We start from the raw sequence: 15,237 nt of genomic DNA on the forward strand, positions 1-15,237 counted from the left end.
AGAAACTGAATAGCTTTAATCGTGGGAGAGCGGTGAATGGCCGGTTAATTTCAGCATGTGTGTTCATTTCCTGACCATCAATCCCACAGTCCATTTGGCTCAGTACCGCACACCGGTGATGCTAACCATGCAATTGGAGGAAACCCAGTATCCTCTTTTTTTGAATAACGCAATTACCATTTCAAGAGGGAATTATGAAGAGAAGTCAATGATTAGCTGTCATGCTATTTCTAATTCCACGAGCACACAGGGAATTGTTCCTCCTGGCAAGTGTTTCAAGCATGTATTCAGTCTTATTTTGTTTAAATGAAAACTTGCAATTAAATTTTGCCTGTTTTCACTGTTGACTTCAAACACCCCAATCAATTAGGGAAATCAAAAAACTATGTTTGCCAACTACTTTGTTACTGTTAATGAAAAATGTCAGAACAATTGTCGATAAATAGAAATTTTAATTAATATTTTGTAATAATTGCATGCTTTTGTTGCTATTTCATGTCACACTCAGCTCTTATTGTTCTCATACATGGCTGGAGCGGTATAAATAATCTTTAAAGAGCGAGTGGCCTTTTGAAGTGTTTGTTTTGGTGCAGCTGCAACACCATCCCATTTTTATGCAAATGAATTTCATTATTAAGACGTCTGAGTGCGTCTGTTTTCCTGCAAACTGGTGAAAACCAAGAAGAGTGCGCATGATATCAACAAACAAGCCATTTAATGACGCACCTTCAGAACCAATTCGCTCGTTTGGGAGCGTCTCTGGTGTTTCTCGTATTGTCTGGAGAGAAGGCGACGGGAGTAGCACATCAATGAAAGCTTATTTTCTCATTTTACGCATTCATTTGTTGTCCTTGCGGAATGAATTAATAGGATAATAGAGAAGAACAGAGAGAGGACGAGGTGAAAGAAACGCTCGTCTCAGGGGAGGCTGGGAGACTGTTTCTGTGACTGACCCACCGACCGTGTTCTGACTTGACCAACTTTGTGAAAACGATGCTCTGGGAAACTTTTTGTTTATTTCCTTTGCTGGAAGCTGCGTCACGGAATAGCCTGAAAAATACAATAGTAGAGGCCAGAAGGACTGAGTGAGTCGGCCATGTAGTACATATAATGACTCAGCCCTGGTAGAAGTAAAAGTAAGAGTGGTAGCTGTCTAACCTTCACAGTGCAGTGTGAAGTATGTCCGTCTTTTTCTACCTGTAATGTTACCTTCACCTCTAACCTCATCAGGAGACTTAAAATGACGATCGTCAGTATAATTACAGATTAGATTTGTGTGGGATTTTTATTTGTTAACAAACAACCACGTCAAACTATTTCAGCTTTGCAAAGGTTTCAACTCCAGGGTTACATTTCCATTTCGTCAGAGAGACCCATGATGTCAGGTCTCTGAGAGGCTGCTTCTGAGAACAGTGGCTTACCTGGAGGGTGACGTCAGTGTAAAGATACAAAGAGGTCTCTGTACACGTGTTCACGCATGTGAATTTAATTCCTGTAGTGATCTGTATCTTCCAGGATGATCATGTTCCTATCCCCACAGCACACATGTGATGACCCTGTGGCTTAGTGAGGATGAAACCGATGTCATCCATATTCCAATTAGCCAGATGCTGCGATCCCAACAGAGCATTTAAGGGTGATTTTCAAAAAATGTCAGTGATGGCATTCTCCAGCGCCATTGCCCAGTTACAGGGTCTGTATTATAAGTCAAAACTGGTCAGGAGCATTAACCTTCACTTGTATATGAAGATGACTGGGACTATTTCATATAAAAGGCCTTTAAATACAGTTTTTCACAACAGTCTTTCTGCTAGTGAGTTTTGATTTGATTCTGTGACCTGTATGTTGATTTGATGACCTCTTTAAATGACTTTTTTTTGGTTTTGTTTTTTTCACTCCTCTAGCTTGAAAAACCATTTCGAGGCTGAGGCTGGAAATCGTTCTCTCACTTATGTTTCACTGGACATGCTTATGGCAGATCAAAAGCAGCATACGTTTGAGTGACTTTTGGGCGATGTCAGCCTGCTAGCATTCACTATCTTATGGATCCTCTTTGGTCTAGTTGCAAATTGCGAACAGATCTTGCCTACAACGCACAATCCAGAGGCGCTTTCCTGGCACTTAGTCTCAGACACCTTTGATGCAGCCGGTTTTGAGGCGAAACAAAAGACGGGCGTGGGTAATTTGACACACTAAGCTAAACTCAGCTCTTTTTTTTTTTTACTGCACTCATTGAGAACACTCCATTAGGGAGCAAAATACTGGAGAGCTTGTTGTGTGTGGGAGATCGACTTGTTCACGGTTGTAGTGCATTAAGCTCTGCTCCCCTAAGTATTAATCTGCCTTGCTTATCTCACCACTTTGATCGAGGTGGAGCACTTTTCTTACACCCTGGACTTGAGTTCTTTTTAAACTTTAAAGGGCTGAGAACTTCAGTTGTTGGCATTCCTCTTCTCAGCCTCGTTACAGCTGCCTTCTTACAGTTGCCTCTGTTCAGGGACTAATGACAGTTCGGTTTATTGAAGCAAAGCAGAGCAAATAAACAGCTTAAATATTATCACACCATCCAGTAGGCCAGTTAATAAAATCCACTACATGGCTGTATTGGAACATGGCTTGTACTGGTTCTTTCCCACTCTTCCACTCGTCGGTTTTGGCCAACCTCTGTACTCTTTAGTCATCTCTACCTACAGCAACACAGTTTCTTGAGTCGTTAAGCACCAGGAAAAATCACTGTATTTATCTATTTTTTTATCTCCATCTTATCCACCTGGCATTAACTGTGAGACAATTCGGCCTTATCTGTCATTAGCATAACTCATGGGATGGAGTTCACGGTGTGTTTACACTGTGGCTTTAAGAGCTCCGTGAGGGAAAGCATGTGTAAGACAATTATTCATCGGTTGCCGCTCATGAGCTGGCTGCTGTTCAAACCAAGGTTAGCAAGGACAGTTGGCCCACAGGAAAAGGAAACCGGGCTCCCATCTTTTTCTCTGTGGATCTGCCCCAAGATGTTGAGTTTTCTTAATCACACAAGTTGACAAAATAGATGCATAGCAGTAACAGGAAGTGACTTTTCAAAAGGAAAGGGGGGACTTGATGAATTTTAACTAATTGTGGCGGAGAGCTGACCAGGCGGTCTTTGACTGCTGGCCACTGAAAAGTTTTGCTGACACAGAGGCAGCTGAAGGTCAGGGATTTCAAGCTACTGAGATTTTTCTTTAAACCTGAAGCTCTTTAAAGCAGCTTTCCCCCCATGAGGCTGGGTGAACTATGTTGGCCATGTTCCCACCAATGGAAAAATTGATTATTTTGTCCCAATTTCTTTGTGAGAACAACATTTTAAAACATGTTCTGAAAATAACATTTGCTCGCCTTATGTAGCATTGGCTGAAACTGGCTGCTGCTGGTTCTGGTTGATCCAGGAGGTAATCCATCCAGGGCACTGCAAACTAAGACTATGAAGCAGCCGGCAAAATGTGCAGGGAAACTGTTATTGTTCATTAAATAACAGATGTGATCGGCATATACTCAAAAATCATAATGTAAAACACAAGGTGTGCTGATTAGCTAGTTAGCTAGCTAAAACAGCATAAGGTTTCCACACAAACAACTGCTTCTAATTTGCTGGATTTTATGGCAGATAATGTTGCCTAAAATGACCAAACTTTGAGTACCAATCAAAATTATTTTTCTTCATCAGCACAAAGTAACAACCTTGGGTGCAATTCATTGTGCTCGGAACATGCCCACCATCATTAATAAAAGGCCAGAGCCAGATGAGTGTGGGCGCAATACAGCGCCATACGAAAAACAGACTGAGAACATATCCAGTCTAACATTCATTCACTGTTACTTTATTTTTCAGGCCACAGAAAATGAACCAAGAACTCAAGATTGTTTAGAATGCTGAAATAAAAAACGAGATTCAGCTCTACTGGTGAACGCTGGAGGACATCGGATTCTGCAAAAAAGTCATGTTCCATAAAAGACGCTGAGTTCTCAGGTTTGCCCACAGTGGCAGCTTCCTGTCCTCCCGGCCGCATAAATGCCCTTACGCTACGATACCCCTGCTGCAGTCCCTGCCCTGTTTTTTAAAGCTCTTGGTAGCCCCGGCTATGGCTTCCAGATGCTGTGTCCAATGTGTTTTTAGGGAAAAGAAAGGAGCTAATCTAATAATAAGGGTGGGCAGCACAGGAGAAGCCTGGAGGGTGGGGAATAATATTCGCACATCTTCCTAAATCAGAGCCCTCGCAGCAGTCCAGCAGACATTACGCTAAGACGCCCAGACCACCTCTGTATCAGTGAATTACTGGGTGTGAACACACAGAGGACAGATAACCCACACCCCCCTACAAAGCTCTGTCTGCTTGTCAAAACGATACGATTATAGGGTGTATTAAAAAGAAAACAACACAAGAGGAGATTATGGTGATTAGTGTTTATCAGCCATCAAGTCATGAATAATGAAAACACTGTTTTCCCCTCTGCTTCTTAATACCAAGCCCTTATTTGGAGGTTTTCTCCCACTCGTTCCCCGAGATATTTTTCCAGAACTCCATATGGTGCTTTTATCTATTCACACAGCAGAGCAACTTGTATGTATTTATTCATTTATTTGGGGGAATGGAGTGGAAAATAGTGTTTCCGTGCTAATTTAACCAGTTCAAAGGGATCAATCTGAGGAGAGAAATTCCCAAGAAATAGCATTAAATTGTCTCAATGAGCATGATCCTTATCATGCGGGCCCTGGCCCGTGCTGCACACAATCAGGAGAAACGCTGCATCAGTGGCTACATCTGTGGAAACCGTGGGCAGGGGGGCTTTGAACCCAAACAATATCAAGAAGGTAATTCTTTCAAGACTTCAAATGGTGTTTAATTGCCACGGGTACATGAGAGGATGAGTTATTTATAACCGCATCAGTCCTTCTGCTCTGCATTCCTGTGCAGTAAGCCTGAAGGACGGCCCTGGACCGGGCTGAGGGCTCAGCGCTGTCAAGAAGTTACGTTTGAAAGAGCCAAGGAGCATCATTGAGATTCAACAGCCCAACCGAGTTTGTCATTTAATTTTTTTCTCTTTCTTCCAAAAAAACACCCCGACTGTCACTCCCTTATACTAACCCCAGGGAAGGCTACCTTTCTCCTCAGGGGCTGTTGAAAAAGGGAAGGCATCACTTAGAAATGCGCAGGAGGAAAATGCACGGTATTCATTCAAGATAGACAGGACCCAAACGTTAGCCTTGGTGCCATCAAAAAGACACAGCTGTCCTCACCCTCCCCGGCTGTCATACTCTCTGTTTCTCATCTTCAAGGACTCCTGGCTCTGCCAAATTCCTCTTCCTCTCCATCTTCCACGCTCTCAGCCACTTCCTTCTCATAAAAAAACTCTTTCACTTTCTCTGTCACTGCCTTAATTTCCTGTCTCCAATTTCCCTTTCGCTTCCTCTCTTTCAGGCGTCAAGTTTCTCTTGCACTAACCACCTCTTCTCCCTCTGCCTCCAAACTTTCCACCCTCGCCTTCCTCCTGGTGGAATTAGGGTCCGCACTGTAGTTTCCCGGCGAGATGCTAATTAGCAGGTGGTGTAGAGAGATGCATGGGCACATAAACACAGGACACCAAGGCCACATGGACCACAGTGCTGTTTTTAGCAATCACCTGTGGGTCTGATTAATGTTTGAGTTAATCAGCGGGGCAGGAAGGAATTCAGCTGTGGGTGTGCGACTGAAAGAGGAGTGGAAAGAGAGAGAGAGCACTAATATGTATCTCAATATATTCAATGACTCGGTTTATATCTTCCTCTCTCACACACACACACACAGAGGAATGTAATTTAATGGACTTCATGGATTTCACCAAAAATCTATTCCATTTTTTTTTGCCATTTTTAACTTTTATGTTGTGTAGTTCTGGAGAACTTTGTTGTATTTTCCAACTTGTGGCAGTTTCAGGTGATTAAACTGGCCTGATTCCCACTCACTCACTGCCCTTGGAGGGGAGAGCTGAGTTATCTGTCAGAGCGCTGACAGCAAAAGACAGTAAAAAAACTTTGTAGCATCAATAAAAAGTTTTTACTCCTTTAATTCATGCCCATTGGCAGCAGGACTGAACTGTTTTTGTTATATCATGCTGGAAAATGAACACTCAGTGTACAGTGTTTGTGACAACAAATGTATTTATAGTTCTTTTTGTTGTGACGTTGAGCCCTGTGATGGACTGGTGCTCTGGGGTGTATACCATGCCCGGTGCTCATTTTGTTGATTCAGACCGGTGTTGTTTGATACTAATCCAGTCAGTTAAGAGGAGACACATTATGCTCATTTTCAATTTGATATTTTCCACTAGAAAAGGCTTTAATACCCTCAAAACAGAGCAGTTCTCGATACTGTCTAGTGCTGCAGCACTGTATTCCCCCTCTGTCTGAAATGCTCAGTTTTAGCCCCCATCTCTTTGACGCCCTCCCTACTGAATCCCCAGTCTGCTCCGATTGGTCAGCTCACACACGACTGAGCCAGCACCAATAACAACAACAGAGCAGCTTTGCTTAATTAAATTCTACGTGCCAAACTAAGCATAAATTATACAGGTGTGTGACATGGTGATGTAATGTGATGCCAAGACGTTACTGAATCAAAGGCAGGGCTACTGACAAGTAGTTTCAGGTACAGTGCTTTCTGTAGGAGAGATGAGCTTCTATTTGTTGTCTCCTTTAAGAAATCCTATTTTCTCCTACAATATAATCAGTTTCCTGAACAGTGTCGATGTATATGAGGTCCTCTGGAAGAGTTGCATTTTGAAGGCAGCTATCTGCAAGCGTCAGGCCTTATTACACATGAACTGATAGCATCTGACACCTGTTGTGAGATATAGATGTATGATTAGGCTCAAAGATTTCAAGAGAAATAGAGCTGTATTTTTCTTATTTAACTAAAACTAATATTGACCGAGAGAGTTATGGTACTTTATGTTACTTAAAAACTTCAACGATGGACTAGTTTCCTTTTAAATGAAGGAAAAGCTTCTGAAACATCACAACCACATCTGGAGACGAGACAGCAAACATCATCTGGATAGGTTCCATTATGATTACATCTGTAGCCTGGGCCTTGTAGGTAGAACTAAAAAGAACTCAGGACTTTGAAATCAAAAATCTTACGTGCCCTTTTAGAAAAGAAATATCAGTTCCTGAATTTCATCCTCCAGTTTCTCTAAAAACCCAGATGGCAAACCGTTATAATTGAATCCACCAGTGACTTATTCTTAAAAGTTCATCTTTAATTTGCTGCTAAACTCTTTGTGTTTGTGAGAGAATGTTCTGATTGCTTTTTTTTCTCAAACCGGAACAATCTTAACTTTGATCGAAGCTCTTCACATGTTCAGCAATTCCTCATCGGTTTGGATAATGGACAGTCGTAATGAAGACCATGATATGTGCATGTGTTACAGAAATGATGCTTGCAGATGTGACTGCCAGCATGGCTTAGATATAAATGGGCCTTCAAAGTTCCAAATGTTGGGAGGTTTTAATGTGGTTTTAACAGTTTTGGCACAGGAACCATCGCCGTGGGGTCACTGGATGATAATGAATGCTGATCACAACAGACAAAGGGTTCTTTCTTACTGCTTCTCAGCCAAATTCAAGATGTAAGTCCTTGCTCTGGCCACAGCATGGCACTCTTCAAATTGAAATGCGACCTCTCTCCTGACAGTTCTGCTCTCTGCTGTGACATTTTGAGTCAGTACTGGAGTATCATGTGAGACCCTCACCGTCTCATTGCAATCCCTTCCTTGTATTTAGATTTAATGATGAATCCCATGCGTGACAAACCAATCACACATGCCTATCAGTGAAGGGACAGTGCTACAATCGGGCACAGCAGGGCTTGAGAGGAGCTCCCTTTGAAAATCAGAACATGACCCTACCGAATTGAATCCCCCTTCCTCTTTACTCCGAGTTTTTTTTTTTTTTTTTTTTTTAAAGAGCCCCACTGGGTGGTTGGTCCTCCCAGTCAACATTGAGACTGACATCAGCGTAGCCATCTCATTACTCTCTGAGGGATCTGGGAGGTCAGTGCTATCAAGTGGAGTGGTGCTATAAAATAAATTGAATGTTCCGCAGAGGCAGATGTTGAAGGTGATGGACAGAGAGGGCTCCAGCTCAGAACCACGGTTCTGAGCTGGGGCCAATTGCAAAAAGGTTGCAATCAGAATTAAACATGAGCAACCTGACCGGTGTGGTATGTTGGCCATCCGTCACTCTGCAGCTCGCAGAGGCTACCTGTGCACGTCCAGTGGGCCTGTCAGGTATTGGAATAGACACACTTGGCTGCGCTGAGGTGGAATCAGAATTGCAGATGGGGAAGGAGAGGGAAAAGGAGAATAAAGTCAATGGATGTGGAGTGAATGCCTACAGTACAAAGCCACAGAGAGATGGCCTGTATATTTCTTTGGCCAAAGATAATGTTAAGGCTACAGCTACACTTGTCTTTTCAATGTGATTTCTGAGCTCTGATTCTTAAAATCACAGCTTATGACAGTAAATTACTTTCATTCACCACTCGGCTCGAAAATCTTTTAATGTACTCTTTCAAAGCCTGGCTATTTTTGACCTGGATCCTGTTAGGGATATTTCAAAGTCCTTTTATCCTACGTGGTTTGTCTGAAGAATTTGATCTGCAGAAATGGCTGGATTTACAGTATTTTAGGATTTACTGTACACTTAAGACAGAACATCTGGCTATTCTAATGACCAAACAGCTTTTCCAAGATGTAACTACTTTGACGCCGACATGATTCTGCCTCATAGTATGTGGCTGCAGTGATGTAAGCGGTTAACACAAACAACGTTAGACGACATCTCACAAACCACCATAGAAAACTATATCAGTAAGCTTTTTCCATTAGTATCAACATGATGAAAAAGTTTTAGAGGTTTGGATCAAGTATCCCTGGTCCATTAGGACTCCATTTGAAATTCTTGAAGAGAGAGCATCGATACCTACCTCTGTAGTGTGATAATTAGCCAGAGTTTGGTTGTAACTGACTGGCATTGATTGGTAATTATCCAAAATTAGAGTTCAGATTGAAATTGTGTTTTGAATCTCTGTTGCCATTTCATCAACATGCCCCTCCCTGTTTTTATATCATTTTAAAGATCAATACAGTTGTATTCAAAGTCCAATTTTGTGCAGCTATACTCTATAATCAGCCTAAAAACTGTCGGATAGTTGGATAAAAGTGAGAATGGGGAGCAGCCATTGATTGGAGCTACAGCCGAGCCCGGTCGCCAGCATTACATAACATGTTTGTAGTGAACTTTTCTGAAAAACATGCATATCAATAAATTTGTCCATTTCATAGTTTCATGCTACATTCATAGTACATACACAACAAAACAAGTTCAGATTTCATGTACATGAGGCAATTTTCATGTCAGGAGAGGAAGGAGGAAGGAGGTGATGACTTGACGGCTAGGTGAGAGAATGCAGGAGTCAGGAGAGATGCCGTTTTAACATCTGTTGATATGAAATAAAAACGATTAACCAAACGGAACATTTTCCATGACAAAACAGCAACAAAAAAGTACATTAAAACTGGGTATATTGATGTTGTATAATTACAATTCTTTAGGCTGAATTTTCTATTCCACTCTCACAAAGCCATGTTTATGCTCTGGTTAGGTTTCCACATAAAAAACATTTGGTTAGCGTTGGGAAAACATGATGGTTTGGCTTAAAACACCTGTTTTGGTTGCCTTGATTTTCAGATGGAGATGGTAAAATATAGCTGGTTTTGGTAACCATGAAAAACTGCTGGAAATGTCTCCAGGTGTCCTAAACAATATGTTTTTAAGGACACCTGGGTACAATGTCAACCTTGGATTTGTCAATGGTTTAACTGCTAACATTATATCATAGCAGCTGGGCTTCTTTTTATTTGGGGGGGGGGGTTGTCGCAGCATAATAACTGAAAATGAAACAGTGAGAAATGTAAAGTTGCCTCAGAAAGAAACATATCCATATATCCAAAGTTTCAACAAATCCCCCGTTTGACTCATTGCATTGCCAACATTTATTCTGGGTCGCTGCAGCCTTGAGCTATTATTTTGTCACAAATGCTTTAGTCTTTTGACAATGAAATACATACTGTATATCAAATAGTCATTCCTTTCTCTACTCTGCCTGAAGTTTCTGCAGACTAATATGTGGTCCTGATTTAGTGAGCTTGTGAACTAACTCATTCCATTTTTCTCTGTAGACTTTGAAATGAGCCTCATACTGTGCACTGTGTCTGTTGTCCCTATAAAGTGACACAAATAATTAATCTGAAGCTGTGCTGCAAAGAAAATAGTTGGCTTTGTTGGACAAAAGTACGGTTTGGGTGTAGTTTTGAATTTGCTTGTAACAGCCGCTAACGCGGCAGTGTAGCAGTGGCTCGCGGGCTTGGCACAGAGGCAATTTGAAATGTGAGCTCAATTATACGTATTCATGCCCTCATAAATGACATATGTTGTTAGTTATGGAGAGTAACTAGTCCAAACCTGCATATGCACTGACAAACAGTTCAGTAATCATTCGGGGGTAATGGCTGAAATTGACAATTTTTTAAAAACAATGAAACAAGAAAAGGCGTCTGGTCTGGCTTTTTCTCACAGGCTTTTTGACAAGAAGTGGCTATCACGGCCAACAACCAGCCAGGCTTGAGATAAGGTATTTAAAAAATCTATTTAATCTCTGAAAGAAGCGTCTGGATTGCTTGTTGGTTTCCCAGAAACACCAGAATAGCGGTAAGCTCACAACTACTGTATTCACAATGACTGTCCTCCAGCGCACGGCGGGAGAAGCAATTTGTTGGAAGAAGCAAATCCATTTAGCCCCAACAGAAAGGTGGCGAGCCGACTTAATTGAGGTCTCCGGCTATATTTAAAAGGAGTAAATAATTTTTGGACGCAGCAGGTTATTTTGAGCGGGGGTCAAACGGCTGAATACACATTCCGGTAATGGAAAAGACCACTCGAGCTGAAGTTTGTTCTGTAATTCTGGGCTTCGTGAGCTCCACATTGCCTTGTCATATCCTGTCAAAGATGTTACAGTCTGTCCCACTTCTCTGCTTGATACCAGAAGACTAATAACTCTCTCCCTTTTATTGTCTGAAAAAGTTTGAAGTCTTCTGTTTGGGCTGAGATGTCTGTTCTGCCAGAGTAAACACTGGTTTTGAACTGCACAGCGTGTCACTGCTTAAAAAACCCTGAGAAGAATGTGTGTGGGGAAATGCAAAATGTTTAATAGCTCAACCATGAATAAGTTATTTTTCCAATTCATTCTCACTCCGAGAGTTCCACACAAACTCTTGGAGGTGCGTGAGCTCTGTTGGCCGTACACACACCAGCACAGTAACTCCATAAAACACCTGCCTGGAGGCTTAGACTGAGACGGTCCAGAGCCGGGGCAAGTCTTTGGCTCGCTTCCTCCAACACCACAACAGGAAAGTCACAATGGAGCACTCCTGACCCGCGAGCACAGGGTCTTTTATGACAAGTGCTGTATAATTGTGCCGTCTGGCCTTCATTATTCAACGTCTCTCAAAAATGTGACAATTATTTGTCTGCACGACGCCCTCCTGGCCCCGCTCCCCCCTTCTTATCTGCCCTCCTCTGATTTATATGTCGCCTCAGTGGCATGCTGAGTTAGCCCTGTGTTTCTGATTATGTTTTCCTCAGTGTTTTTCTAATGCATCAACTTGTTAACCAATTCAGCCGCTGGCGCCCGAAAACTACTCTGGCATGAAACAGCTATTGCAGCATTTAGCTTTCAACCCCCCCTTTTCCTCCACCACCAGTAAATGTTTAAATATGTTGCAGTTTTGTTTGAAGGGGCCGTGTCACCGCACACGGCGAGCCAGCAGATGCCTTCAAGATAAGGGAACACCTTTAACTTGAGATTTACTAGCGAAACTTCGTTCCAGCGTTGTGTTCAGACTGGTTGTTCGTGGAAGAATGCAGCTTTGTTTCACGCAGACAAACACTATTCCAGTGGAGTCACTGTGAACACACTTCAAGGCCACTTTGTTTGAAAACCTTTTCAAAGGTGATTTCTAAGAAATCCACTTCTACCCTCCACAAAGCACTGGACCTAATGATTAATTGAGTGCTATTCTGGGGACAGGGGAGGGCAGTTTAATCTTTGTAACTTAATCCACTTTTTGACCACTTGACCTTGGGTATTCAGCTGTTCCGAGGACGCCGCTGATAGTGATATTGATGAAGAGGCTCCACAGCTGGATACACAAACTGTGGCCAGAGGCATCCACAGTCAAATGACCCCATCGGGTTTTTGTTCATTCTGTTAAAATTGCCAAATGGTCCAAACCTTAGGTGGTTAAGTTGCTGGAAGAGATATTTTGAGAGAAAAATGGAAATCCCATCAAACTGAAATTAGCAGAAATAAAAGTTTAGTATAAACGTCCTCCCTTTAAATAGTTCAAGGACAAGGACATTTTTTTTTTTACATTTAGTCTTTTAAAAGAAAGTCTCCCTGTACTATATAGTTGAGACTTTGCTCATTATTTAGCTTGCTTTAACTCTCGTCTATATGACACTCATTATCCCAGAACCAGGAAATGACAAGTGGTGTCTTCCTGTGTAAAAGGCCAGCTGTAACTGAAGGCAATCAATACAGTCAGATGGATGATGCTCCACACACTAAGGACTTTCCTTTGTTTGGATCCCTACAAACTTGTCGACTTCCACCTGCAGCCTTCTTCTTTACAAGTCCCAAATGTCATCCTTGTCTTCACTGCCACCTTTTGATTACTGCGTCCTTATTAGTCCTTCATCCGAAAGGGGCCATAACTCCTCAGCCGGGCGTCATTATTTTGAGTGCGACATTAATGGAATCAATATTTTGACACCTTGCCTTCCCATTGCAGGTAATTGAAGTTACAGGTATGGCGGGTAATCGAGTTGTGTGAGGACATGATTGACAGGTAATAGGATAAGGACTGTCTGAGCTCTGACATTGTCCCAGAGCCTGTCCCGTGTGTCATGAAAAATGGATTTTAGTTGGAACAGCGTTAAGAAGATCATTTCATATTTTTTGTTGTCAGCAAACCTGTTACATGGTTTCTGATTTCAGCCAACTTGAGATATTTTTTCTCTCATTTGATTTCCAATTTAAGTGTTTTCTTCAATCATTAAACCTTTTTCTTTTGTTTTGTGTTTTTGTTTGCTATAGTTATGTTGATTGTTTGTTTGTGTACTTGCATTATCCCAAGCTTTTCCAATTGTTTTCGAACCCCGAAAAAAGTCGGCGATTTTACTGCTGCTGTTACTTCCAGGAAACGTCAGTAGAATATGTCAGAGGGTGAGGAAGGAAAGTAGGAAAGTTGGTGAACTCGACTAATGTAAATAAATCTTTTCATACATGCCATCTCAGAATCAGCAATGGAGGTCATTTCACAATGAACACAACGATTCCCACGATCCAATGTGACTTCATGACATCATCAAACTAGGCTTCTTCTTTTGTTATCATTGTTTTTGCAAATGCATTTTATGCATTTAACACTTTCTGGACCTGCAGACGTCCTCCAATCTGGACGTTATCAATCTGCTTCAGCTAACTGTAATTAGAAACTGTCTGCTAGCTAGCAAATGTGGTTTGGTTTTTAAGGTCATTAGCTCATCAAATGAAGTGAAATGTTTTCTTTGACTTAATTACTGGTTTGCTGACATTTGATCAGCCGGGCCCATGATTTGGGAAAAATGTTAAGAAACTTGAGAAACAAGAAGATTATCATAGACAGGTAGTTTATTGAAGCATGTGGTTGATTTGTTTGGAATGGTAGAAAGAGCCGTAATGTTTTACTCCCTCCAAAAAACTAAACTTTTGCATTGGTCGCATTTATATGGACTGCCCAGCATTCTGCCATGTTTTTGTTTGCTCCGGATGCTGAAGCTCCGTCGTTATCCGTGGCGCTAGCATAGCCCTCCAGGCAAAGCCTGAGCCAACAGACTGTAATTACTAAGACTTACTGTCAAAACCGAGAAGGAATATGAGAGGGCATGAGCAGCAATGTGCATTGTGTTAGATCAAATACACACACACACACACACACACACACATGGACACAGGCAACTCAGCTAACTAATACCTCTCTGTCATCTGGCAGTTACAAGTCAAACCGTGATCTGTTCTTGTAGAAACGTTCATACTGTCCTCCAGCTCCGTGTCTACCCAGGAAGTCAGCCTCGGTCATTACCCAGCAGCACCTGCATCACTGGAGGCATTCTTTGGCAGGCACCATACCTCATCTGTGGCACCCAGTAAGATTTAATATAAATGATTCATGAACAGACACTAGTCAACTTTATTGTAGAAAAATAAGTGGGCTGGACCTGACATATCCATCATGTATGCCGTGCTGCTGTGGACACTGTAATAAGTGGTGATTGGAATAAAGTTCTAATAATATGGGCCAGCAGAGTCCATGGGAAAATCATACTGTTTTATTAAGGATCTTAGAAATAGAAGATGTAATCGTTAAGATCCTATTATCCTCCTTTAAATCAAATTCAATGTTGGGACGACAGAATGACATAATGAATGTAAAGACTTTACTTTATCCAATGCACATAAAGTTATAAATCTAATTTAAAAAGTGTGAGCCCACTTTCTTTTGAGGTTGGTAATTTAATGCATGGGAGAGCATCTTTAGCTGATGCTTTGTTCTTACTTGCACATTTGTTTAACTTGCCGTTCTGTGAAGTGCCTTCCCTTTTTCCTTGGTGGATTAATTTTTTGGGATTTATTTGCAAATTGCTAAAAAGAGACTGGCTCGAACAGATCCTCTGGTCATTGTTGTTGCTCTGCACTGGAGTCATTTGCTGTATGCACATTTTTCTGATTTTATATAATAAATGAGTTGGGTATTCAGTATTCTGGCTAGTTTCTGCTGTACTTTTTGACTTCAAAACTTTGTTAATCACATTCTTGTTTAGCTGTGTGACTACAGCGGCTCTTATCTTGCTTTCCCAGTGTTGAGCTGAGCGTTATCTAAGCTCATGCTTATACAGTTATACATGGACAGTGCTTACAGTACAAGGCTGCAGAGGGTCACGAGGCCGGCTGCATCTCATACCTATACGCCTGAGTAATGAACTTTCTCATTACGTATGGGCCGCGCTCATTCCTCAACTTCACTTTTTCTGGAAAATCCGAGATCCTGTTTTAAGAATAC

Source organism: Sparus aurata, chromosome 11, assembly GCF_900880675.1.
Source record: "Sparus aurata chromosome 11, fSpaAur1.1, whole genome shotgun sequence".
NCBI lineage: Eukaryota > Metazoa > Chordata > Actinopteri > Spariformes > Sparidae > Sparus > Sparus aurata.